The 24,128-nt window shown below is 36.8% G+C and overlaps 1 protein-coding gene and 1 non-coding gene across 3 annotated transcripts in view; both read left to right on the top strand.

Annotated features, from left to right (window-relative positions):
* Nucleotides 1-24,128, top strand: part of NALF1 (NALCN channel auxiliary factor 1) — a 438,234-nt gene that overhangs the window by 52,485 nt on the left and 361,621 nt on the right. The window lies entirely within an intron of this gene.
* LOC148216435 (Nuclear RNase P) lies at nucleotides 5,899-6,225 on the top strand. The gene has a single exon (XR_015795434.1).

Genomic DNA, 24,128 nt, shown 5'->3' with positions numbered 1-24,128 from the left:
AAGAATATCTGTTCTGTTTACTTAGATTACCTTCTGCAACCTAAGCTGTTTCCTTGCTAGTGAATTATGGTGTCTCTTAGGGTTGTTCAACATTGTGCCGACATACCAGCCATGAAGACCGGCTTTCTATTGTCTCAACAACGGCTGGATGAGCTGGAAGACACTCTAAATAACTAGTGAGGAAATGGCACTGGGAACCATAAAAGAGGAACAGTTCAGTTCAGCATTTTTTAAAGGGTGTGAATAATGCAATATGGCCCTCAAATTATGTGGAGAACTGGCTGAATCATTTGTGCCTTCTCTTCATTGTTTGTACAGAGTGTAGGTTTACACTGATGAATGTTGGTAGCAACCGGCAATCTGTCTTTTAAGGAAGGAGTATTTCTGGACTTTTCACTTATGAATCTCTGCAAAACGCCTGTACAACTCTAGAGTTACCCTTACATAATTTGACAATCACTTTCTTACAGTCCTTTAAGCTTTAAAAAATGGTAACCAGCCGACTGATACCAAAGAGCTATTTTAGGACAGTTGCCTTAAGTCTGCTTAGCAAGACTAACGAAGGAGATCTCTTAAAAGAATTTTTAGATATTTGCTACCTTCATGGGTGTCTGGGGGGGTTGGACATGTGACATCACATGAATTCTGACATAATTGTGGTTTGTTTGGAATCCCTATGCTTTCAGACATAAAACATTGCACAAAAAATGATTTGTTAAGCCATAATGTCCTGGTTTGGGTATAACCCTAAATTCTCATGGGTACCATAATTGATGAGTTCCCACATTGTGGCAAGCCAAAAACAAATCACATCTGTTAGCTCTGTGTGTGAATTTGGTCACAGAGTTGTGGACTGTGTTAGAGAAATGTAGTGGCAACACTTAAAACAATCACATCACAAATATTCATGGCTATATTTAGTCATCTGGCTGAGTATTAGAGAAGATAAGTGAAAAATTATTGCCATGCAATTATAGCCTTTCATTGTTAATTAGGATAAAAAATTAAATCCATGCTTATTCAGGTGAATGCCTTTTTGGCAACACTTATGACGACACAGTAATGAATGACAACCTCCTACCTTTAGGACAAGCTCCTGAGAACTAGAATCTATTAACTAATGTTCCCAACTTCCAAGTGGTCCATCCTGTACTTCTTTTGCTGTAGCTGTTTGCGTTCTTGTCTCTCATGATGTAAAAGGAGCAGATCATTCCCTGTGCCTCAAAATTGCAGGCTGTTAGTAATGTCAAGCCACCATCTCTCACAAGTAATTGCTTATTCCTTTCAAAGCTTTTCTGCATTATTTTGAAACAGATTGTCATCATTCTAGTACTGCAATTAATCTGATACTCAGAAAGGTATAGGAGGATGAAGCTTTATTCCTTTGCCAAAAATACTTGAGGAATCAAGTTGGCTTTGGAATCTACCTTTGAATATTTTATTAATGCTGTTAAACTTAAGGAAAGTAGTGTCTTGATACCATCTCATATACAAGATCACCTTTAAAACCACATTTGAGTATTAATATACACGTGCTTCTTTTTCAAATTTACTTTTCTTTAAATATTTGTGGCTTCATTATATTGAAAAAATAGGAAGAAATGTAGAAGAAGAACGAATTTGTACCAAAGATACATAATGCATTGCTACGTTCTACATATCAATTCCCTTGAAATGATATTGTGGAATTTGTGATGGTTAGCTTCTGTGTTATAACATGGTCTATGGGAAATAACTTGAACTGCTTGAATTCAATGAGGATGTATGTGATTGCGGAGCACTATTTAAAATATTAAACATATGCATAAAATGCTTATTTTAATGCTATACAAAATGAAATGGTTGCAAGGGTTTGGCTTTGTCATATTATTAAGAAGCAACAGAAGTATTTCACAAAAAATAATTTGAATGAAAACAATTTAACTTATTTCAAATATACTTTTATCTAGCAATATGTTCAGCAATAGGATAGGAAGAATATGAAAACACATATGTTGTTATGCTGTACTGTCATATTAATACCTAGGTAACCTCAACAATGGATACCTTCAGTGAATTTATTTATTTTGTTTGAGGATTAGATTATACAGAAAAATCAAGAAAAGAGAAGTATAATTTAAAAAGTATAAATAATAATCAAATAACAGCAAAAGGGAGGGAGAACTTTATACATGGATGGACAATAACATAGGCTAGGCTTGTTCCAATAGGCTCAGGCAGAATTCAGCAATGATAAAGTTACCATTTGGCAAATCTAGTGATCTCTGGGCATTGGTCTAATAGCAACAGGTGAATAGAATCTTTGTTCTTCCAGGACTGTTAGATACAATAAGGTTTATAAAATCACAGAGTGGAATCCTGTAAAAAACAGAATAGTTGTGCGTATGTATGTATGTATGTATGTATGTATGAATGAATGAATGAATAAATAAATGAATAAATAAATAAATAAATAAATAAATAAGACAAAAACTCTGTTTCTTCAATTTGGCATTACTATATTGGCTCCAAAAGTGAAATGTTGTTATGCTTTCTTTCTAGCACCAGAATAAAATGTGAAAGCAAGCTAGGGAGAAAATGCCATGGTTGCTTAAAGGCAAGGTCATGTAGGTTCTTCGCCAGGGTGAACAGCCTTTGGTTAATCATCAGTCCATTCAGCCTTTTCCTGATCATTTTGGAGGTCTGTATTTAGACATGTTTTTAAAATTTCAGTTTGGGCCTTATTGAATCCCAGTTTTTTTTTTTTTTTTTTTTAAAGTCTGACAAATATTCTCCTGGAGCAGGATCCAACTTCATATTAAGGAGGAAAATCAAATCAGCTAAAAAACCCCAGCAAAATTTAGCTGAGCCAATAACTGAGTTGACTAATGCAGGCCCTTGCTGCAAGAGAAACCAACACAAATTTAAGTCATGCAGATGCATTAGAGACGAAGAAAGTGTTGGATACATCATCCCAGTCCACCAAATTGTTCCTTTTACTGTGCAGAGTAGAGGAGGAATCACCTGGTGCCCTACTTTCCATTTCCATTCTGCTGCTACGTACATAAAAGTACATTAAAGCTAGAATAATCCGTGACCACTGGTTTTGGCGCTGTCATGCTAAGAGGCTCTGGAAAGTCTTCTGATAGATGAAGATATATATAGGTTATGCACATTGTTGATATGAAGTGCTTCACTCTTTAATTTCTTGCTAGTTGATGTCTCTTTCTCTCCCTGCTTTTGACTGCCTGTTGTCCCATTTTGCCAGTTAAGTCTTTTGATGTTCGCTGATATTTAATAAATAAACGTCGGGCTATATTTTTTTTTTCAAGCTCCATTGAGTGGTCCTTGTGCTTGTGTGATCTGGATGTACTGTAAGGATTGACTATGAATGTGCTGGGTGCAAACTAAACTGGAAATTACCCACAATAATTTTCCAACAGAAATAAGTCTTTTAAAAATGTAGATTGGATGGTATCCATAACTAAAAAAATGTATATATGAAAAGTAGTGTAAAAAGTCATGTATACCTAAGATCCCTAGATTTCTCAGTCATTACATGAAACACAGAGGGGAGAGCGATGCAAAGCAGAATGTGTAAAAGAAGATGTTGGAAAGAGGGAATATTTTCTTCCCAGTATAATGCATGAGATGACACACAAAAAATTTACTGTTATTAGTGTAGTTATTTTCCTTCATGAATAGACGGATGCCTATATTTGTGTAGGTGCAAGTGCTTGACTTATTCCAGTAGGAACTGATACAAATTAATTAACTTCTGTTTTGAAATAATGCAAATAAAGAATTTGACACAATGGGGTGGGTGGAAATAATCTGTGCAACAACACTGAAATTTTAATTTGTTTTTGCAGAAGCATAGATGATGATTAGGATTACAAAAATGGAGAATGCAGAAAGTAAGAGTTAACTGCATGTGGAATACTGCTAATTTAACCCTCTTTTCCTTTGTATAAATTAGAAATTATGGATATCTTTCAGGGTCCCATAGGTCTTCATTGCAATATCCCCAACATACAGTATGCATTTTTGCATCACTGTCTCATCTGCAAATTAGTTAGACTATACCCTCTTTCTTCAAAGTGTACCAGGTGCAATTTGGAATCGGATTTTATGCTGCATGGTAGAAAGCAGATATAGCTTTAACATCTGTTAGTGTTAGAAAGCATGCATTGATTATAAGTTAACATCTGGTATGAGCAAGCCCAAATATCTCTTGGAAATGCGCAATGGTTGTTGTTGCCTTCATGTAAATTGATAAATCCTTCTCTCATTATAGAGTATAAATTAGCCTTGTAGGTTTATGTGCTCTTTCTAATTTACCTTATTAAGTTTTACAAACAAACTACATCTTTCTGATCTCTTTCACTAAACTAGCTCTGGTTGGTTCCTAAAGGAGATCATTAAATATCCTAAGATGTCCTTATCACAAGATTATTACATACGTGGCTGTCAACCACATCCTGTCTGAGAACACTCAATGCAGTAATTAACAGAAAACAAGGAGCCCTCCTGATACGAGTTTGATGTATTAAAGCAATGTTTTAAAAAACAATGAATTTCCCAAGTTAAAAAAAATCAACTTGCCTGGCTAGTTCTGTGTGAATTTAGTCATTTGCAAAAGATAATAGTGTAGAGACAGATAGCTTTTGTGTTTTGGGATCTGGGAGAAGAAACCAGAAGAATACAGAGTATAACTGGATATTAATGACATTGCTTGCTAAAATTATTCAGTCTATAGACTCAGTTTCTGACACATATTGAGCTGCAGTTCTTATGGCTGTAGCATTTGACCTAGTTTTTTGGGATTTTCTTCTTCTCCACTGTCTACTTTTTGTAGTGAATGTAAATTAAACACATGTTGGAATTAGTGCAATATTGGAAAGCCAACTGTGTTTTCTAAAAGAAACAATTTAAAATTCCATATAACTGTATTATCTTTCTTAGGCCGATGCAACATTGCAAAGTAATGTGGAAGATTTTGAGTTTCAAATATCTTTTCATTGAGCAAGATGATAAAAAAGATGGCAGGAAGGGGAATAAATGCAACACATATTCAAATCATATTTGCCTCAGCTGCAATCTTAGATGAAATATATGAGTAGACTACATCATGGAGTTTAGAAGTTTACAAATCATGCTTGGGCCTGACAGTTGTTTTAAGTACTATATTTACCTGAGAAGAGAACATTAACTTAAAAAGGTCACCCCCTCCCAAATGAACTGACAATAAAAACAGAGATTAACATTTTGTGTGATGCCAGCTTCCCAACCTTGTTAAATTAGGGTTGCTAACTCCAACTGAAATCAGACCTGGAGGTTTCTACCTTCCCAATAAACATGTGCGTGTATCACTTGTGTGTGATATATGAGTCCCCGTATCTTGGTGCATATTTTATTTCATTCAGTTTATTTACAAGGCTTATAAATTGTTCCAATGAGTCAACTCTGAGCAGTGTAAAACTCCCCAAATATGTAATTTGGGATTAAAAAACAAACACATAAACCAATCATGCACTGTAATCACGTATAGAAACTGGGAATCACATTCAATACAGTTAAAAAAAATCATCTGGAGGGATAGTCACAGCAGCGTAGTCTCCTGGCTTAATTAAAAAAAAAAAACGGGGAAAGGAGCCATTTGAATATCTGGGAGATGTAATTCCAAAGGAGGGTGGTAGTGAATGAATGGACAAATGTCCATGGCCCCTGAAAATGGCAATCTCTAATTGGATCTATATTTAATCTCTGTCTTCCAAAAGCTCCACCTCCAAAAGGGCAGGTTCAAGAAAGAAAAAAAAACCCAGAATAACTTCTAATTAAGCTTAATGCCCTCTAAAATACTCCATTTATATAACAAATTGATTCCTCATTTGAATATATCATATAAGCACAGGTTATTCAGATGGAGAGAACATGAGGCCATGTGCTGAGTACTTGTCATCCTACTTCTGCCTCTGGAGAGGACTGAGAGAAGGGCCAAGTTATCATCCTAGCAGGGTGCTACTTTCTGAAGGTGGGTGAGTTCCCTCAATGAGGGTCTCCAAATCAAATCATTTATTAAAGTCCTGGATCAGGGCAGCAGAAGCAGCAAGGGGTCTTCATCTCCTTTCTGTGGATGCCTCTCAAGCTTGTTTGGGGTTTGGGAATGACTCACAGTCAGCCACTTTTAGCACAATGGAAGAGATGAAGCAAAACACCCTTCATACCCGATGCAGATTAGCCTGACCCCAATATTTAAATACAAAAATGTAGATGTAGAGAAACATATAAGCATATACATGCACATACATTTCTTCCTCCTCCTTCCAACAGAAACAGTAAAAAAGAAAAAAAGAAAGATGAAAATGGGAATAATGGAAAGGATACCTGCACTAGGAAGGAAATAGAAAAGGGGGAACAAAGCTGGATAGAAATGAGGCAAAAAACTGGACAGGAAGGAAAAAAAACACAGAGCCTTATTTAGTAGGTTTGTGCAAAGCATTTCAAACAAGTGCTTTCTAAAATGGGTCAACACATGTAAAGCATCTCTCACTGAAGGGTTAAAGCCTTATCCCTTGGAAGTATCACAAGGTTGTTTGGAAGACAATCCCTGATTGTCTGTGCACATGTGTGCATGCACAGAGAATGCTTCTGCTGTGAGTTCCAGTGAAATGAAGTAGCTGTGTACATCCACACAAGCAGGCAGAGATAACATTCAAGCAGCTGCCAGAGATGACCTTCAAAATTGAGTGAAATTATAAAAGTGCAGTATTCGTTTGCCCAAATATTCTTCTTTCTGTTCATTTCAATCAGACTAGAGTGGCAGAATCTAGACTCCTAAACTAATGACTCCTACGTTCCTCTCACAGCCTGGCTACCAACCCTACCTGTTTTAGTTTACACTATGACAGGTATAGATTCTGGGTCATATTCCTATTCTGTAGCCAACAGGCTCCATTCACGTCCAGTGAATCAAGTAGCCCTGAGCAAATATCATGAATTTGATCCCTGAAGGAAGGAGAAGCAGAGAGGAGGGGTGTGTGGAACACCTTAGGGAAAGAGAGGAGTGGATAATAGATATGATACCAGATCTGCAACCCTCAAGGTTGTGGTGCTGAAATTTACTAATTAATGATCAATGGTGAAATGATTTCCTGTTGATTTTATTCTGAGAAACCAAAAAATAACTGGTATGCTAGGCCTTGGATAGACTTAAGATTTTTTTTTAAAAAACAAACCTCCCAAACATCCAAAAAAGTTAAAAAGAAAAAAGCCAACCCCCATTGTCTCAGATAATATCATTATCCTATCATTATGTAGCTAATCTTAAAATGGCAAATTTATTGCATTTCAGTAGTATTCAGGTATAAAACATCTTTTAAAAATGCATATGCTGTTGTATAAAACATTGCTAATAGATAAACAATATAGACTGCTTAGAAGAGTGAACAAAGGAGGAATGCAATGGAAGAAGGAGATTGAGCATCACCTAAGTTCAAAGTCCTCTCTTCTCACAACTTGTAGAATGTGGAATATTGTGGATCCCTGTGGAAGACAGAGACTTGGTCTGCTATTTCACACCATTCTTTCTGAACAGATGATTTCCATTAAGACAAAAGAAAATGGACAAAAGAGATAAAACATGAGCTGATAACAAAAATACAATGTCATCAGGATGTTTTGTAAAAGTACACGTAGTGTTCAGTATCATCAATATGCTGGCGGTACCCAGCTTTTTATCTCAACCCTGGGCGGCGCAGGTGAAGTTGTTGTTTTACTGACAGTGTCTGGGTGCTGTTCGGGTCTGGATGGAGCAGAATGGATTTGTCTCAGTCCCTCCAAGAATGAGTCGCTATGGCTGTTTGCCCCCCCTCCCCCAGAGTCAGGGACATTTCCATTGTTAGTCTTGAATGGGGTAGCACTTCTCCATTCTAGACTGGCGTGCAACTTGGGGATCCTTCTGGACTTGCACCTACTGCTCGAAGAGCAAGTGGTAGCTATAGCTAGGAGGGCCTTTGCACAGGTTCATCTTGTGCACCAGTTGTGCCTTTTCCTCAGTCGGGAGACCCTTCAGACAGTCACTGAGGCCCTGGTCACCTCACAACAGGATTATTGCAATGCGCTCTACATGAGGCTGCACTTTATTCTTGCCAGACACTTAAGTATTCAGAGTCAGTGTAAAAACAAAAACAGTCTCTTTGGAACGTCAGCAGTCCAATCCAAGAACTCAAAAGTAAATTTTCAGAATAAAATATCAAACCAAGGGAGAAAAATGGGCCAGGCAGCAGCAGTTTGAGGCTTGTTATTCTCCTGTGCTCCAGCAGACTTAGTGGGTATCCTAGCCTTAGCCAACAGGCAAATCCCTACTGTACTTGTGAAGTCTGTGGCCCCTTCCTTTCTTCACATAAGGAATCTCAGTTGATTGGGCTGCCAGATTGGGACCCAGCTCTATTTAGTGCCTGACAAGTGAGCTGGGTCCCAATCTGGCAGCCCAGACAGATGCAAGAGTCTGTTTATATAGGCTTTGATAAGGGTAATTCCAGCAGGTGCTTCCTCAGCAGGCTTCTCTTTGTCATAGTTCTCTGGTATCTGCCATCTGCCTCCACCTTCTCCAGCCCCTTTCGGCAGAGCAGCCTTTAAGCTTAGCCAGCCCTGAGCCTGCAGGCACTGACAGTCAGGAGCTGGGCTTACTTATGAGGAGGCTGGTGTTTTTCCTTCTGTTAAGGTCATCTGTGTGCCCACCCTCTGGAAGTCATCCCCCCAGAGATATGGACAGCGCCCTCTCTCCTAGGGTTCTGAAAAGCACTTAAGGCCCAGCTTTGATCTTAGGCCTGGGATTGATGTGTTTATAGGGCCCCTCATTTGTTTGATTTGTTATGATTTAATTGTTTTAGCCTGGGCTGCCTGTGGGGTTGTATGTCTAACTGCTTTTGTTGTTTTGTATTTGTAAGCTACCCGGAGTCTATGGGAGTGGGTGGCCAAGTATATTTAAATAAATAAGGTTCCTTCTGGAAGCAGCCCTCAACTAACATGTGTATCACCACAAAACAAGTCTCTTTTGGAGATGGGATGTGATAAAAACTTGTCTTGATGATTTCATTATGAAGTTCAGGTGAAAAATGAATTTTGGATTGTGCTGGAGGCATTTTTAATTGGTTGTCTAAGCAGATCAGAAACCAAGCTGTTTTAAATTGTATTCCACTTAATTAAAACATTCCAAGCAAACAAAAATCAAATCCTGGAAAAACCATGTTGCGTTTGAATAATGCTGTACTTGTGAGAAAGCCGCTGTCTTCTGAATAACAGGTACTTAAATACCATGGTGACTGACGTGAGGCAAATACAGGAGAAGAGATATCAGAAAAGGGAACCTTTTTCTATTCTTTTTTCATATGTCTTTTCCAAGGCCAGCAGCATTATTATGTTCCCTTAAAATATGAAGATATGAACGCATCAGCAAAACAAATGAAAATGTTCTATGGGAAACATGAAGATATAATTCAGACCTAGCTTTCTAAGTGTCCAATAAAGAACTTTTTCTTTTTTTTTTGCATAAAACAGGTGATGTTCAGTGGCAGAGGACTGCTGAACTTTCTCATACTTTCTAGAAGCAGGAGCTTCCTATTCTACCTTGGTCACAACATGCTAAATTAACATTTTCAAAGTGAATAACTTCCTACCACACTAGAAATCCATCTTCTGTACCTATTCTTTGAAGAAAATATATGTTGTTGTTAAGGTTTACAAAAGGAAAGCGACAAGGATTAAGCAGAAAATAAGTTGCTGACAAAAGAAGAATAAAGAGGGTTAAAAAGAAAATATAGTATGTTCGGGGTTAGAATGTTTTGTGGTAAGAAAAAGTTTTAAATAACACAATATTTGGGGCATAATTTGTTTTACGTAAGAAACAAGGCCAACCACATCAACAAAAGAGAGACTGGCTCTCTGTGGGATATGGTGATACAAGAGAGACCAATTTCTAGGTTGGCAAACAAAATCCAAAATACACTGATAATATGAAAAAACAAAACAAAACAACAGCAGCAACTTTGGGATATATTTGGGTTAAATATGTCTGAAAGCTACCATCAATTTGTAATAATATGCATAAATATCTGAATAGTATCCCTGGAAGTGAACCTGTTATGAGTAGTGAACCTCCATCAGGGGTTACTCTTTGATGTTTGACTGTTCTTCAGGTGTCAGAATTGTAATTGTAGTTATAAATTGTTATGTTGTTTACTTTGATTTTTTACCTTCTTTTTGTAAGACAGGTATATAAGCCACTCAGGGTCCTTTTGTATTAGCTATATTAAGGGGGAAAAAAGGCTTCTAAATTATTCACATCAGCTTTGGTAAAGGTGGAGGGACAAATATCAAAACAGAAAGGGTCACAATGAAAATACCCTGCTTCTGTGTTTTTGAGTTTGAGTTTGTGTAAAGATCTTGGAGATTTGTGAAGGGACTGTGTGTGCATGTTATAATGTTATAAAGTTATAAAGATTAATGACTGTATTTAGATGGAACTTCATAGTTAAGTAAGAATCACAAATTTATCTCCTCTTTTCTGTCCTATGAACATATCAAACAAAAACATATTTATGTTTTACATACTGTAAGTTCTCTATATTTTCAGCTTAGGTTCATTCCTAACAAAAGGCTCCCTGTCTGTTGCAGATACAATTATGTCAGTCTTCTATCTGTGGCATGTGGAGGGTCATGTAGAAAGAGGTGCAGTGATTCTTTTTAAAGAAAGTTATTTTATTAGATTTGTTATATCCACCCCACTCCAAAAGACTCTGGGTGGCTTACAACGTCCCATATACAACTGAAAATAATTACAAATATAACCACATAGCTTAATAGTCTGGAGAAAACCAGCTATAACAATAATTAAAAGCGTGTGCATACACACACAACAGGGACTCCACTAACACGATAACCCCAGGCTTGGGAACAGAGCCAGGTCTTAAAGCCATCCAGAACTCTAACAGAGTGGGCGGCATATGGATCTCTGGGGGATGCCGTTCTAGAGGGCAGGAGCTTCAACAGAGAAGGAGCGCTTCCTCAGTTCCATTAGATGACAGTGTTTAATTTAGGGGACCTGCAGCACACCCATTCTGCCTGAACGTACTGGATAGGCAGAAACAATTGGACACAGGTGGTCCCACAGGGACTATGCCATGAAGAGCTTTATAGGTGATGACCAGCACCTTTGAATTGTACCTGGAAGCTGACTGGTAACCAGTGCAGCTCACGTAGCAGCACTGATGCATGAGCATAATGAAAAGTGCCCATTACTGTCTGTGCCATTGCATTCTGGACCAGTTGAAGCTTCTGGGTGGTCTTCAGGGGTAGACCCTTGCACAGAACATTGCAGTAGTCAAGTGGCAAGGTGGTCAGGATGTGAGTGACTGTCTTATTCTGTACCCTGCACTCTGGAATGATGTAAAAGAGGCTAATATAAGGTTATTGTACAGAGGTATCCACAAGGGTGGGTGGGGGTATGTGTCAAGGGAAGACACATGAAGAAAGGAGGGTCATGCCATCACAGTGCAAGGTCCACTCCAATATAGTGCTCCATTATACAATTATTATTTTTTTTGCTTGAATTTGATGGGCGTAGTTTTTCTCTGTTAATATATTAATATTACAACATGAACAGAGCAATCTTTGGAAAGAGAAAGAGCATTCTGGCCTTAGAGCATATTTCATCAGCTGAAAAGCTCTTATAGCTACAGACTGAAGGGGAGAGTCAGGAAGAAACAGTATTTGCTTCTCCTCACAATATGAAAATTGATGAAAATTCTCCCTCCTCTTGAGAGGCATTTATTTAGGCTGAGCAAGTGGTCTGGATTTTCTACTTCTAAATTAGACTACCAGCAGATATGCCATCTTTTTCTGAGTAATCCCTCAAATTACATAATTCTACTGTTTGATCATCACATTTTTAAATACTGTAGCTGTATTAAAATATAGTTTGTCACATAATCTCCTAAATGAAGGAGTGACCTTTGATGGGCAACCAAATGCTAGATACCATCTGGAACCATACAAGAACAGATGTGCACTCCATTAAATGTAAAGATACATACACATCAACAATGTATAACTGTAATACCACAATACATAAATTTTACACACGTTGAATGTTACGAGTGAATAAATAATTAAATGTGAATGCTGTTGTATATTTGTGCTTATGAAACTGAAAGTAGGAAAATGATTATCCACATCTGATAAGTAATTTTTATTTCATTAGAATTATCCAAATGTTAACTAGAAAGGCCTTTTGTGGTCCCGAAGACAATCAGAATGACTTTGGGGATATTTCTTTTAGTAATGTTAAGTAGCCGGGACTTCAGATAGTAGGACAAAATTCATCAAGGATTCAAACTGGAATTCTTGTATACTTAATTGAACTGGCAAAAAGTTTTCAAACAATTTATTGTACTTTTTCCTAATTCCTGCATCATTTAATAGCATTGTTATATAAAATGGGCTGAGCACTGAATCTGATTTCAGAAGAATTGCTCTGCAACTTGGCCCCCCTTCAAGTGCATCCGGACTGAAATTCCTAGAATTTCCAGCCAAAAGCTTATAAATGGTTGGGAATTCCTGCTTTTGTTATCTCAACACTTCTGGATGGTATTAGGTTGTGGAAGGTTGCTTTATGTTATTCTGCACCAGGGTGGGTGGGCAGGCAAGGCCTTTCTCTAGTAGTATTGAGTATATTCAGCATATTTTCAAATGAGGTTGGCACCTTCCATCTTTTTTAAACAAATATTTTAGATGAACAGTAATGATGCATTTCTTTTCAATAGGCCTTTGGCATAGTTAGCAATGTATTTTAATTATTTGGCAGCATTGATTTTGTTTTTCCAGCAGTCTGTTCCTTTATATTATATTAAATTTATTTTCTTTGGTATGAGAGAGAGAACCATATTTATTGATTAATTAGCATAAGATTAAACAGGCCCTTCTTTTTTAAGCAAACAGATATGTGCCTCTGTGGCATACAATATTGCATTTCTAGTAGTAGAAATTATTACCTTTTCATTTATACATTGTTTTTAACAGAGTATAACAAACTATTTTGCTTCCTAAACATACTCCCATCCATACGATAACTATACAGCTCCATTTAGCTTAAGTAATGTTGCTGCGTTACTTTATAGATACAAATCCCAAATCAGTCTCCCAGTCTGGTGGCTCCAGTTTTCTGGACTACAATTTTCAGATTGCTGGCTGGAACATCTTCACAACTGGATATTTAGGAAGACTAACAGTATGCAAACTGAACTGAACTGTTTCAAAATCCTAACATTCTGTTTTTAGTGTAAAACAATCCAGTTGAAATTAGTGTTTGAAATGTGTTTCACGTTCAAAACAGTTGCATTCTGAGTATAAAACTTTCTGTTTCAAACTAGAAACAATCCCCAAATGAAAGCTGAGAGGAGTGGCTTTCATTCTATTGATAGAATACAGAAATTGTTACTAAGCATATAGGCACGTGCGATTCAAATAAGACAATATTTAAATCTGCATTGGTTTTGCAGTGTGATGGCCTACTTTCAGAGCAAGTCTCCCTTGTCCCATGATATAGTAATTTGTGCTATATTGCAAATTGCTGTTTAAATTCCTCCTTCTTTCAAAAAGGAACTTGGAAAATGTACAGCTGATCTTCATACTTCATACATGCAAACTTCATACATGCAAGAAGTTGGTTGGACTAGTCTGTACTGAAAACCTATCCGGATTATAGAGCATGGAATATTAATTTGTATTCTTACTCTTCTAGAGAAATGAAGGGTAACATTACAAGTGTGTGAATGTCATTAATTAAATATATGGTTCAAATATTTTATTAATCATACTGATAGACATTTAGATGAAGCACACACAAGAAGATTAGATACAGGTAGTCCTTGCGTTATGACCATTCATTCAGCGACTGTTCAAAGTTATGATGGCATTGAAAACATGGACTTATGACAGGTCCTTGAAGTTCTGGCCATTGGAGCACCCCTGCGGTCATGTGATCAAAATTCGGGCTGGCCCGCATTTATGACTTCCCTGCTGCCCCTACCCGTGGCACCCCTGCCTGTGGCATCCACCCATGCTTCCTAGTGCCTGCCCATGGCACCCACTGCCCCACCACGTGTGGCACCTACCTGCACTCCCTAATGTCCACCCATGGTACCTACCCCCTGCCCATGCTCCCTAGTGCTTGCTCCCTAGTGCTTGTGTGCCCCCCACCCGCAGCACCTCCCATGCTCCCTAGCACCTGTCCATGGCACCCACTACCCTGCCTGCACTCCCTAGTGCCTGCCTGCAGCATCTCCACAATCCCCCCCCCCCGCCAATAGCTCTCACCTCCAGCTCTCACTCGCCGGCCTGCTTGTCTGGGACTCCCACCTCTTCCCATGTTGTGGTCACATGAGGCCCTCACTTAATGACCTGCATGGTCCTGGGGTTACGAAAGCAACCTGGACTAGCGGGATTGCCATCGCTAAGCGATGCGGTCACGTGACATTGCACTTTATGACCACATCACTTCTCAACGGAAATTCTGGCCCCAATTGCCATCGTAACCTGAGGACTACCTGTTTGCCCTTTTAAGCACACCCTAAAACCTTTGAGTATATGAAGATAAGACTCATAAGATCTTCTAAAAGTTAAAGGGAATTGATACAAAATTACGAAGGAAAGTAAAAGACTAGATGTCAAGAGCAGTGATTAATTTGTGGGGAGTGGAAAGTTAAAGCACAGGAAGAGAAATTAAAAGATTTACTCATGCAATCGAATTGTAGTCTCAAAAACTTTGCTTTCTTATTAGCATTCAAAATAACACATTATTTTATAAGCAGTAGTTCAAATTGGATTGAAGGCAATCATGAAAATAAATAATTAGTCTATATTTTCTCATCTCTAAATCTGTGCATTGTTTGTTTTTGCAAAATCATGGCCCATTTTTGAATATGAGTGGCCATATTTTCTTTCACTAAAGCTGCTCGGTGGGCCGTATGCTGTGCAGGCCTGCTGTGTATTTTGGATCTTTGCTCTTTTGGCTGTCACTGCTTGGAAAAGTGTCTGTCCTTTAACTTCAGTTCTGACATAGATTTGATTGTGGAAAGAAAAAGTAGAAATGAAAATAGTATAAAGTTTCATTGTTTTGATATGTTTCTTTCTTAAACACTTACCTGTTACTTTTAGAAAGCCTTACATTATCTTGTGACAAACTGCTAATGATGGGTCATTCCTAGATCAGAATGTACTGTTCTCTGGTCTTTCTTTTTAGACCTAGTTTTCATGTGCACAAAACTATTTTCAGAAATTACCTCCTTTATGAAGAAAAGTTAATCTGGCATCAGATTCAGAATAATGCTGTGTGTGTGTGTGTGTGTGTGTGTGTGTGTGTGTGAAAACCTATAAGGAGGTGGGTGGGGCTTCAGTGTGGCACTGCGCCTGCCATCTTGCACATTTGTTCCCCCTGCAGAGTCCACAATTCAGGAGCAGCAGTATAACAACATCTGCAGGCCATGTAGCTCAATGAAATGTGCTGCCAGTTGCCTCAACATTGGGGAAATAGAGAGTAGAAAAAAAACAGAAGTGTCAGTAATAGTTTCAGTGTAGGATAGCTTTCCTAACCTGGTGCTGATGTACTGGATTACAACTCTTCCTCCTCTGTATTATGTACCGTATTTTTCCATCTATAAGACGATACTTTTTTCTAAAATCGTTACACTAAAAATTGAAGGGCGTCCTATGCAAGGAAGTAAGCTGAGGAGAGAACCGCGTAGTTGCGAAACTGCCCATACTTTGTCTCTGCAAACAGGCTTCCTCCAATCACAAGCCTTATGTAACTGATGTCAGCTGATGCTGAACAAACCAATTGGAACACATCCCATTGGAGGTGGGGAGCGTGTAGGCAGTGCGCAGATACGACAGGGACCGGTAATGTCAGAGCATTCTGAGCCCATAAAAATGTCGGAAAATAAAAAAATAAATAAGGGAATGTCTTACTCTGCAAAATTCAAACTGAATGTAATCAGTTAGGCAAAAGAGCATGGAAATAGAGCTGAAGAGACAGTTTGGACCTCCTCCCACTGAGTGTATCATATAAATGTTACCTAATTACTAAATAAAAATGTTTTTGCTTTATCTTTAAAATATTGATTTCTTAATTTTGGGTTGGAAAAGTGGGGATCGTCTTATACATGGGGGTGTCTTATTAACGGAAAAATACAGTAATTAAAATTTTCTTAGCATCTTCATAGAGACACATGCAGTTCTCTCACAGCCAATGATATGCTAATATCAAGCATTCATGTATCTTTAAAAAATAAATAGTTAACTTGTTTCAGTATTGCTGTTCGGTAACATGAGGCATTAGAAAACATTTTCTGATTTACTAATCCATAGATTTATCCATGGGAAAGTGCTGAATATCTGGCCTAGCAGTGCACAAGTCCCCTTCTGTGAGTTTTTGTTAACCACAGAAAGAGACTTTCTTACTGTACATCACATAGAGTTTTTGGAACAAGCCAACAAAATGAAAAACACTTGGGAAATCGGGCAATGCAGCAGATGACATGAGGATTCTTATGATGTCTCTCATATACATAGGATTTGGAAAGTAGGAAGGGGTGCTCTTATATTGCAGTGATGCTGTGCCTGATTATTCTAAAATCCAGAGGGATATGAGAAATAGTTTCCTTTCCCCCAAGTTCTGTGGTTAGCACATAGAAATTAAAATGGACAAGTTAACTTAGAAATTAGAGTCAATGGAAACCAATAGTTGTCTATTCTTGCAGTTTTCTTTTTAATGATTTTTTAAAAATATAGAATCCACAACAAAGTGCAAGACGCTGAATGTAACTTTACAAAAACAAATTCAATTTTATAACAAGAACAACATTACAAAATAAGAAAATGTATTTGGGCCATCTTTGCAGATTTAAAAGTGACGACTAGCACTTAGAACTGAGATCAGTAGCAAACAGGGAGCTAAATGTAATTATTTAAGTACAGGTACTGTATAAGAGAAAAAAAAAACCCAAAGTGAAGTGGCCGTGCATGCAGTTCACATGCATGTGGGATCAGCTTTCAAAGCAGAATGTCGCAAAAGATGTGTTTCCTTTCACCAATTTGAAGAGCGATGTTTCGTTTGAGCTTCCATGAAGCTCAAAACACATTTTTCAAGTGCTTGCACAGCTCTGCCACAGAATTTTTTTTTCATGAAGTTAAAATGTAGAGGTCAGCCACCATCTCCTTTCAGTTCCTAGGTAGCAAAATTATTCATTCATTTCTATAGTGCTTGGTTGGTTAACAAGTTATAGCTACAGAACTGGGGCTATAAAAGTGGTAGTACGGAAAGAAAAGCTGTTATTAACACTCCTAAAACATTAATTATCAGTTCAGAACCTAAAAAGGGTCAGCATAGCATCTCAAAATTAATCCAAACATTTTGTGAGATATTGTATCCTCTCACAATATTTATAGAGACTTAACTCTGAGTATTTTTCAAACACATTTACCTCCTCTATGTATTTTTATGTTATATAAAATATTTAATAGGTAATACAACTTAAATAAAATAGAATACATTCTGATTTTTCTTTATGTCTGGCTGAGGATGTGTAAATAATGTAGTCAAAATATCCCTTTATAATTCATTAATCTATCTTTATGATTTAAGGAAAAACATTTTCTTTGTTTTGGACAACAAAACAAATAAGAGAATCAGCTACTGCTTAACTTAATTTAACTTAAACAACCTTGTTGTTTATATTACTGTTCACTGTTTGTTCATTCAAAGGTGTGTTACTCTTTTGTATCAACCTTTTTACAACATACAGCACTAAAGAAATTTATTTATTTATTTATTAAATTTGTCCCTCACCCATCTCCCCCCAGTGGGGGACTCTGGGCGGCTCACAACACGTTAAAACAATACTTACCACTTCACCATATTTTTGCAGAGTACATGCGTTAGCATACAGTCCTTTATGGAGTAGTTCATTTAGAGAATATAAATATAAATAAATATATATTTATATATTTATATAAATATAAATAAACAGAGAATAGAGAACATCTGTCTATGGGGTCTCTTGGAGTCAAAAATGATTGATGGGACTTAATCAGTAATTTTATATAAAATATGTTAAATCTTTAAATTGCCATTGAAAGAAGAGCAATATTTGAGAACTAGGGGAATGAACTAGGGCAGTGATGTCAAACTGAAATAGGAACTGGGGCCACTAAACCATACATAAGGATCCCTCTGGGCTGCATATTGACTTAGAAAATCACACATTTATATATTTCTTTTTTTATTAATACATCAACCCATTAAAATCAGATAGGAACTAGATATAGCTAATATATATAAAAAAGTAATGTGTTATTATTAAGAATTTGATTACTTGTTTTCAATATTTATATTATTTATATATATTGGTTTTTTACATATATGCATACAAATCAGGTAAGAACTAGTTATAAAAAAAAAGAAGCATAGACTCACATGTTACAATATCTAATAGATTCAAAATCATTACAAAACATATTACAAGAAGAAGATTAAAAATTTAATATTCTTTGCTATAAACTTGACATCTTTTTCCAGAAACTGTTTTATCAGCATTGGGCACAAGCTTTTGTGATAAGAGAATTTTCAGTATGGATGATGAATACGCATTTGTTAATCTCATCCTATGTGAAGTTTTGATATGTTGCTAAGATTCTTGCAGCAAACATGAAAGACATGAATTAAAAAGAAAAAAGAAAGAAAATCATTGTACAAAAAGCATTTAGATTACCCTCTCTCTTTCATTTTTTCTCCATTCTTTCCTTCTTTGGATATATTCTGAGCTTACTTAAAATTTATTAATTAGTATTAATTTAAAAATTGAAATTTTTGTAAAGTTGATGATCATCGACCTTGTACAGCCCAAAACTCAACATATATTAATTAAACCTTTTTTGGAGGGAGGAGAAAAATTAATTCAACCTGTTTTGGAGAGAGGTGCTGTTTAGTGCTCTGGAGACCCTGGGGTCCAGAGTAGGCCAGCTACCAATGCAAGGCAGAACACTATTGAAGAGCAGACTGAGAGGAGCTCCTGTCATGTGGTGCTCCTGCTTAGTCCGCACCATGGCAGCATTGCTGCTGCAGCTAAGCCAAGACAGCAAACTTGTGCAGGACTCCTCGTGAGTTGCAAGCCTGGAGTTCTGTGGTGGTTGGTCAATATTATTATTTAGTTTTAAAATGTAATATCATCTGTGTTTTATTGTATTTGTATTTGTATATTTCCCAATTGCATTTTAATCTGGTATGGGTCCCACTTGGGAATATTGTGGGCCACATCTTTGCCACCTCTGAAGAGGTGGGGGAAGACCAGAATTGCGTGGCAAGCGGGGGGGGGACACAGGGAAGGACACATAAATAAATGTTCATTTCTCATTTTCAGAGTGTCCTTTAGAAAGGCAATTGATTTGATAAGGCCTTCAACCCAATATTGTTAACAAAATCCAGATATTTATTTATTAGGTTTTTACCCTGCCACAATCCAATAGACTCTCAGTGTCTGACAATACAAGAAAGCAAAAATATAAACATAAAAAAGACTAAAAGCCATAAAGCCATAAAGCCTACAATAGTGAACAAAGAGGTTTCATGATCTAAACGTCCCCTGGAAGATTTCCATCCTCAACATCTTCCAGAAGGTGGCCAAGGTAGCAGCAGATTTAACCTCAAACAGGAGCCCATTCCAAAGGGCTTCTGAGTGTTGGCCCAACCTCCTGAAAGCAGGGAACAATCAGCTACTTGTCCTGGCAGAGTTGTAATGGTTTAGCCAACTTCTATAGAGAGACGAGGTCCTGTTTATATTTGATAGAATTCAGAGTTCATTCCCCATATATTAGTATCCCTCTGTATTTATTTCTACATTCTTAAGATTTGATGCCCTAGAAAAATTACATTTGACACGGAGCATATCAACTATAATGGAGTTACTGCAGTGATAACACTGTGTATATAACATTGCATGAATCTCTCAGTTAATGACAATACACCAACATTAAAGGCATTAGAGAGCATTACACTGGAATTCCAGGTAGATAAAGTGAGGCAAACAAATATGAACTCCCCAGGGTAGAACAATTTTCAATGTCTGTAAAGCATCATGAGTAGTTATAGTGCTATAGAAATATTTAATTACAATTCTTACTAATTAAGTGGATGTTGCTTGCTGAATATTTACTGGTGTAAAACATTCAGCAAACATAGCTGGATAGTCAGTTTGATTAGCCAGATTGGAAATGCTCCAAGAATGAATTAACAATATTCAAAATAATATTTATCGCAAGAAACTTCTTTGATAGTCAGTTATACTTGATCAGAGGGTAGTGGTAGTGGGAAATCACATAACTAAGGGACTCAGAATAATTGGCTATCTAGACAGAACATTCAACTAACAAATATTACCTTAGGGGTGGAATTATGCTGGTTACTTCTACTAGGCAAAACTTCTTTGTCATTTCCATAGTGGTCACGCCTCAAGACTTTCCTGATGTTTCTTGATTCCTGCCAAAGAAGCTATTCTCTCATCCTTGCCTCTGTTTAAATTACTGTGTTCTCTCTGTGATTATTTTCAAATAAGAGGTTTATTATTAGAGATATTTGAACCACCATTAGTTTCTTTTTTTATAGTAATTTTATTAAAAATTACAAAGATAAAAACTAATACAAACTAAAAAAGAAAAGAAAAAAATAGAAAGAAAAGAAAAAATAGAAAGAAAAATAGAAAAGAGAAAAAATAAGAATATAGTAAAGAGAACATCTTTGAGTGAGACCTTCATCTTGCTCACTACATTTTTGTTTTATTATTATGTATTTTTTATTTTCTTTCATTGCTGCATGCTGCCAAGAGTCCTTCAAGATTGGGACAAGCTATAAATAAATAAATAAAATCAAGCCTCCTTTAAATAGTATTTTGCTTATATTTAATACATTTTGCAGGATTAAAGAAAGTATATTCAGTGTAATGCAGATATCCTTAGATATTATGAGGACAACCAAGAGTACATGAATATTGGAAGCAATTAATGAACATAATATTTGAATGAGTAGCAGAAGCTGGGGGAGCCAATCCATTGTTAATCTTCTTTAATTGTTTAGAGAGTGGAGGGTATCAAAATATAAAATAATTTATTATGAATTTATTAATAGCTATAAATATTGCATGAACTCTGAAGTGGAATAGTGCAGGGTTCCTCAACCTCAGCAACTTTAAGATGAGTGGACTTCAACTCCCAGAATTCCCCAGCCAGCACCTGGAATAGTGCTCATTCACTAACAATATGAGAATGGCTAAGGAAGCATCTGGCAATTGCAGAAAGAGGGAGATACAACTAGGTGGGTAATGAAATGTCTGCAAGCCAACAATCAAGCTCGGAGAGCACCAAGGATTCCACAGTTCAACCCTGAGCTACACATATTCTCTTCTGTTGGAATTGCAAGAAAGGAATGAATTAACCAATATAACATATGGGAGACCAGAATTTTATCAGATAATAAAATCTGAAAAACTGTTGATGAAATTTGTGGAATTTGAAGTATGGCAGTGCTACACTCAACAGAATTTTGTTTGAATAATAATTATTATTATTGGCCTTACTATTTTAATAATGTATTTAACAATCAACTCAATTGTTTAGGGTTTTGTCACTAATGTTCAAAGACCTGTTTGAGCTCAGAATATTTTTATTCTATTTATTAAGTTCTGTCCCTCTCAGAGCAAGGGAAGTTGTGTAGGCAGGCTCTATATTACATTTTACATTATATTTTCTAAACTATTGTAGATGTTCTCCTTGAGATTTTTGTTTCGGCTTGCATTCTATTTACAAATTTGAACTCACAGATTCATTTTTTTAAAAATAAGACAAATGCAGGTAGCTTAGTGAAGAGTAGAGAAGTAGAATCATACAGCAGCTAATTGCTGAATTACTACACTATTTCTTATGTTCTGTCTGCATTGTGTGGAGACCTGGTTCCTTTGAGAAGTCCATAATGCCTGGAAAAGTTGAAGGTAAAAAGAGGAAGAGAATGGCCAGCGGCAAGGTAGATGGATTTGATTACCACAGCAGTGAATGCAGCACTGAGAAATCAAAAAGGCCAAGTTGAAGATAAGTCATTCTGGAGAGAATCTGTCCACGTGATCACTGACATTGACTTGAATGCACTTAACCAATCAATTGATCAATCAATTAATCCATCTTGCAAGTAATTTTTTACTGCCTGCAGATGTAATCAGATCACAGGTCAGTGATGGTGGGAGTAAAGAAAGTATCAGAGCTGATGTAGCTAACACCACAATTCTTTCTCTTTTTCTTTTCAAACACTTTTCATTCTGCTTATCTTTACATAGCAAACTGCCAGAGAAGAATCACTTTCATGTTTGCCAGGCATTCTGAACAAATTATTGTCAGAATTGCTGCTGTGTAATCCATGAAATAAGATCTCTTAAAACTATGCAAGGTGACCTTTTTATGGGAATTCTGTTTGGCAATTAAAGGTGCATTCACACAGTACAAATATGAAGAGTCTTTGCGCTTCTATTATGCTGTTACTAAACTACTAATATTCACTAAGAAGTCAGTGTTTAATAAAACAGAACAGAAAATTGTAGAAAATTGTTGTCCTTCATTTCCTGTTAGTGATTTGAAATAAATATTCACATTACCACAGGCTGAAATAAGATGTCCCTTAAGAATTGAGCAATACAACTCAACATGTTTCTGCAGGCCAATCAATTGCCACTTTTAATTTTAGCTGGGAATGCTATATTAATTATCTAAGTATTATTACCGTAATAAGGTACCTACAAGGTTAATCACTGTCATGTTGAGGATAAATGCTTGATATCTACTGGTAAATAGTGGTACAAAGGCCTGAATGCTTGGGTGGAATTACTTAGGTCTTCAGTCTAATTACTAAGATATCTTAGATTTTGCTTCCCTCTTTGAGTAAAATTGGGAGAAGGGCAAGAGAAACAACGCAGAAACATTAGTGAAATCAATTCTGGTAATGCCATGTGAGACAATGAATTTATGCTGCTAGCTTCTTCAGAGCATTTTTGATAAGATGGCTCAGATATATTTGTTGTAGCTTGAAACTAGTAGAAGTTATTATCATCCTGTAAGAAAAATGCTTAAACTGCCTGCAACCCTTATCATTGCCTTACAGCAGAAGTAATTCTAAACTATGGTCATATTACAAGGATGAGCAGGTGCAAATAGGAGACACAATGGGGACGAAGTTTTGTTATGTCCCACCTTTCAGAATTATGTTTTCCTGGGATGGCTTCTAACATACGTTTAAAAAATCCCACAACAGTAATTTAAATAAACATTGAAATAATGGTTAAAATAAAGCACATAATATAAACCATAAAATGATAAAATGGTGAAAACCCTTCTAAAAAGCATGTGTGTTTAAAATTGTCACATTAATTGCTTAAAATGTATGAGAAAGTAAATATGCACTAGCAAGCATACTTTTCCTGGGGAATGTATTCCAGAATCAGAGAGCTATCACTGAGAAGGTTAGCAAGATAGCTACTTGCTGCAGCTTAGCGTGGGAAGGCACTGGGGCAAGACCCACAAAGATACTATTATTATATGTAAATATAGGCAAAGGTGTTCCTAAGTAATAAAGGGCTTTATTGGCTAATATCAGCACCTTAAATTGAGACTGGAAACAAGCTGGGACCCAGAATAGATCATATCAAATCCCATAGGTGGGTGAGTTGATACTGAGCAGACAAAGGTCATCATCACCTTCTGAGATGGTCATCCAAGGGATGAACAGAACTGCAAGCTTGTTCCATTCACACCTAACTTGGTCTACCTTGTCAGAAGAATATCATGATCAGTGTTATTGAAAAATATTAAGTAGTACAGTAGAATCAATAAGGGGTATAGCATCTCTGTTTCTTTTCCAGATATGGTAACTGATATAGTGCCAAAACCAAGCTTAAATCCCAATTGAAACTTGTACAGCAAATCTGTTTCATCCTGGTTAGCTACCGTTACTTAGGCACCTTGCCCAGAATAAAATATTGGCCTATCATTATTTAGATTTT

This window comes from Python bivittatus, unplaced genomic scaffold (genome assembly GCF_059951505.1).
Source record: "Python bivittatus isolate LINGU-HERP-01145 unplaced genomic scaffold, Pbiv_v1 ctg000060_np1212, whole genome shotgun sequence".
Classification (NCBI taxonomy): Eukaryota; Metazoa; Chordata; class Lepidosauria; order Squamata; family Pythonidae; genus Python; species Python bivittatus.
This window is presented reverse-complemented; position numbering and strand designations above follow the sequence as displayed.